The 5,000-nt window shown below is 47.2% G+C and overlaps 1 protein-coding gene across 2 annotated transcripts in view; it reads right to left on the bottom strand.

Moving 5' to 3' along the window:
• The window catches only part of dock4b (dedicator of cytokinesis 4b), a 151,841-nt gene that overhangs the window by 81,203 nt on the left and 65,638 nt on the right, over nucleotides 1–5,000 (bottom strand). The gene's annotated exons all lie outside the window — the stretch shown is intronic.

Raw genomic sequence — 5,000 nt, 5'->3', positions numbered from 1 at the left:
CTCTCCCACACACATACACACAACCAATCACATACACATACACACACACACACACACACACACACACACACACACACACACACACACACACACACAGACACAGACACACACACACACACACACACTTCCTGCCTGCTTATCACAGACACAAATTCTTGCCCAAAAGTGTTGCTTTGTTGTTCCCATCCTGCACTTTGTAGCACTAGCAGCCAAGCAATGACCTACGCAGACAGAGTAACAACTAATCTTGAATATGGACTCAACAATGAAGTTTTCCTCCTCTCCTCCTTCTCTCCTCATCCTCCTCTCCTCTCCTCCCCTCCACTTCCCTCCTCTCCTCCTCTCTCTTCCTCTTCTGTCCTCCTCTCCCCTCTGCTTTGGCGCCAGTGGCTTAGCAGTCACCCTGTGCTGTGACCGAGATAAACAACCCTCCTCCCCCACCCTCCACACACACACACACACACACACACACACACACACACACACACACACACACACACACATACACACACAGAGAGCGCCCTTCACCGTGCCAGTGCATTACCATTAGTGCCATGATCCAGCCAGCTGAATTAATGCAGGACGGCCGCTTAATTGGGGGCTAATGTATGAGCTCCTGGACGTGTGCCAACATTCCTCAGCACGCACACACGCGCACACACACGCACACACAGCTATTCAGAGTTAATGGCTCCCCTGGCGACAGCGTAGCTGGGAGAACCTGAGTGGCTCAGCTCTCTCTGTGGTGGATCAGATGCTTCTACTGGGGGAGAGGGCACAGGAGTGACCTGGAAGTTAAATCTCTCTCTCTCTCTCTCTCTCTCTCTCTCTCTCTCTCTCTCTCTCTCTCTCTCTCTCTCTCTCTCTCTCTCTCTCTCTCTCTCTTTCTCTCTCTCTCTGTGTCTCTCTCTCTCTCTTTCTCTCTCTCTCTCTATGTGTCTCTCTCTGTTTGTCTCTCTCTGTCTCTCTTTCTCTCTCTATCTCGCTCTCTGACGCAGCATGAAACACAGAGAGAGGTCAGTGGGATGGATAATGAGAGATCAGGTGAGGGGGCAGACAGGTAACCACCTAACACACCTAACATGCACTTCCCATGCCCTCAACCTCCTTCTTCTTCATCATCTACCATTTTCTCCCTTGTTTACAATTTCACTAGTACCTCACTACACTCATCTTCTACTGATGCTATTGATCCATGGATTTAGCAGATGTTTTCATCCAGAGCAACACAGACTCGAAACGGGCAGCCTCGGGGATCAAACCCGGCGCCAAAGGATGGTCAGGCTGCGATTTTACCGCTGCTCAACCACACTCGCAGAAGAGAGAGGGCAAGGGGTGTTCGGAGAGATACAAGGGAGGGGGGGGGGGGGGGGAGAGAAGGCACTCCATCAGAGAGAGGATGAAGTGATGCAACCTAGCTACAAAGATGGCAGAATGTTGAAAAGGGGAGAAGAAGAGAAGAAGAAAATTCCAGATGGCTGGCAAATTCCCAACGGGTTCGTTCCCGGGGCTAAGAAGCCTGGATGGAGCTGTAGAAAAAATTGAAATTCACCTCGAGTGGTGATTTGCCTCAAATTTTAAAACCAAATCACCAACACCCAAATTCACCTCTTGGTATGTTACGCTACATTTCACCACTGTTTCTTTCTCCCTCCCTCCATCCCTCTTTTTCTCTCTTCCTCTCTCTCTCTCTCTCCCTCTCTCTCTCACTCTCGTCTTTGTCTTGACACATGGGTCGATTTTGGCTCTTGACTTCAACAGGCTCACTCAGACAGTTTAACGCACCAGTGACTATCTCTCTCTCTCTCTTCTCTCGGTCTCTCTCTCTTTCTCTCTCTCTCTGCTTGTGTGCCCTCAGCTCTAGACTAATTAAGAGAGCCTCTTCCTTCCCACGCCTGAGTCTCTCCACAGAGAAGGGGGCTTCTTCACAGAGGGAAATATCACTTCTTTTTTAATAAGGCAACAGAATATCACCTGCTAGGCAAACGCCAATGGGAAATGTGCACAGTGTCAATAATATAATGAGAGTGCTAACTAAAGAAAGTGATATTGAGGGGTTCTTTTATTGCTTTTTTTTTCTTTTTCTAACGCTGTCCAAGATCACAGTGAGCAGAATGTGAACTGATACATTTCATCATTATAAAGCACTTGCAGCTGCGGCGTGACATCACGTCGTCTGGAAGCATGGCTAACCTTCAAAGGATGTGAATGGTGTAACTCTCCGTTAACGCAGCGTAATGAAGAGAGAGTGTTTAGAGTGTCGAGGAGTGTGCACAATGGAGTGATGATGGGGATGTTCACGCTGGTGACCTACAGTACACACTTTACACTCTGTTACAGTAATGGTGATCGATACTTCTCCTTCTGTCCTTCTCTCACTCAAAACCCTCTGCCACCACCCTCATCCCTCTTTCCCTCTCTCTGTACTCTCTCTCTGTCTCTCTCTCTGTCTCTCTCTCTGTCTCTCTCTCTCTTTCTCTCTCTCTCTCTGTCTGACTTATGGTCAGCAAGAGTCGCCTCCGTGCTTGTGTGTGAACCGCAGGAGTGTAAGACCGAGTTAGCACCTGCACACTGCCAAACAGGACGGCAGGCCACTGTTGCATCAGCAGGGCAGAGGACAACCAGGGTGTGGGTGAGAGACTGTGACCAACACAGCCAGTCAAACCAAACACCACATGCTACACACAACAGCTTTCCTAGACTCTCTCTCTCTCTCTAGACTTCCTCTCTCTCTCTCTCTCTCTCTCTCTCTCTCTCTCTCTCTCTCTCTCTCTCTCTCTCTCTCTCTCTTTCAATTTCAATTTCTATTGAGCTTTATTGGCATGACAAAAAAATACAAATTGTATTGCCAAAGCATTTCTTATAGTACAGTAGTAGTACAGTTATTATTAAATGTTCAATTCAAAGGAGCTTTATTGGCATGAAATAAGCAGTGTTAACAAAGCTGACATATTAGCATTAACATCTATCTATCTCTCTCTATCTCTCTATCTATCTCTCTCCCTCTTCTCTCTCTTCTCTCTCTCATACCAGTAATGCATGGCTTCATAACCAACTGCCAATACCCAGTCTCCCTGGGCCTACACAACTGCAGTCTGCATGTAATGATATGACACCTATTACTGCCAATGTTTCCTAATAACACGTAATACTCTCTTTATCAGTGGGTTTGATTAATCAGAGGACTACTGTAGCTCTCTAATGTCTTTTTTTTGCCGTTTTTCATAAATTCATAAATTGGAGCTCATCTGAATTTCCTCGCTTATCAACTTAATGGCAGCGAATGAATGTCCTTTTTTTCCTCTCTTTTCTTTCTTATAATTCCCAGGATGGTGGGGGGGGGGGATTTGGCGCTTGGCGCTCGGCTGCTGTTGGTATTGTTCTGATCTTGGTGGGCGTCTCGGAACGCGCGAGGAGCCGTCGCAGCGGCTTTCGCGACCGTCAGGGGAAAAGAAAGGAGGGGAAATGAAAAGAGAGAGAGAGAGAGAGAGAGAGAGAAAGCAACGACTTTATGTCAGTCAGCTTAATTAATGCTTTGCCTTTGCCTTTACGCCACGCTCCCACTTATTCAATATCCTTCGCCTGAAACTGCAGCGCGCAATTATGCAGTGCCTTCAGAGAGAGAGAGAGAGAGACAGAGAGAGAGAGAGAGAGGGAGAGAGAGAGATAGGGAGTGAGGGAAGGAGAGAGGGAGAGAGAGAGAGGGACAGAGAGAGAGAGAGAGGGAGAGAGAGAGATAGGGAGTGAGGGAAGGAGAGAGGGAGAGAGAGAGAGGGAGGAATAGAGAAGAAGGATAAAGGGAGCAAAAAAGGGGGAGAAGGAGTAGAAAAATGAAAGAAAGAAAAAAGGAGGAAGAGAAAGATGGAGAGAGAGGGATAGAGAGAGGAAGGAGAAAGTGTGATGGGAAGGGGAGAGAGAGGGTGAGAGAGAAGATCCAGTAAAAAGAGAGAGGAAAAAGCAGCAGAGGTCTGCAGTTAGCAGACTCTCTCTCTTTCTCTCTCTCCCCCTGTCAGCTCGTATTGAAATCCGTTAAGCCTTTGCCACATCATTTGCCGTTCTGTCTTTCCTCTCTTTTTTGCAGCATGCAGTGAGCATGGGCGAGGGTTGAGGAGGGGCTATCGATGTGGCTACTGACAGGGACGAGATAAGACCGCACCATCCCAGGTCACTCCAGGAGACACACAGGGGTGCCAACAGAGATCATTACCCTGATAAACTCCTTCTCCAACACCTTCTTTAATACACTACTTTTATATATACTATATAAGTATGAAAATATAAATCAAGTGTGAGGTTCAGTATATATATATATATATACTGAACCTCACACTTGATTTGGCATAACTGACCACATAAAACGGTCTCCACTTACATGCAAATGTGTTAAATGGCAAGAAAAGAGGGAGAAAAAGGAGGCTGTGGCTAGAGGCCGTGCCATTTAAATGTAACATACATGACTTCAGGCGAACACATGTCACGCTTCATAGATATAAGGTCACTGCCAGCCACGATTACAACTGATACATGCATGTGCAAGTGGGTGTTGCCATTCCACTTGAACTTGAACGACTCTCTTTGACATGAAACGAAAACGCCACGCCATTATTTATAAGGTGCACGCGTCTATGCTGTGCATGAGCCCAGCTTCCCCAGTGCACGTTTGCCATCTTAATGTCGGCCGTAATAGTCCTCAAGCTCCACCAATTATCTCAGCATCCCTATTGGGACTCGGTGCACTTACATAACGTGTGTGTGTGTGTGTGTGTCGTGCGTGACACGTCTATGGGATGCGGTTGCTAGGGAGCACATCAGTAGGAGGCGGATGCTGAGAAAAGGGATGGGGTATTTCTACCATCTGAATCTCTAATGAGTGTCTACTGAAGCGTCAAGCAGAGAGGGTAGCAAGCGAGTCGAAAGGAAACGGGCACTTGGTTTGGATATTGGGTCATTAGAGACGTAGCCTACGGTTTACTTTAGCTTATGGTTCTCATTTACATACT

Source organism: Sardina pilchardus, chromosome 17 (genome assembly GCF_963854185.1).
Source record: "Sardina pilchardus chromosome 17, fSarPil1.1, whole genome shotgun sequence".
Lineage (NCBI taxonomy): Eukaryota > Metazoa > Chordata > Actinopteri > Clupeiformes > Clupeidae > Sardina > Sardina pilchardus.
The sequence above is the reverse complement of the archived record's forward strand: the minus strand, read 5'-3'. Positions and strand labels throughout refer to the sequence as shown.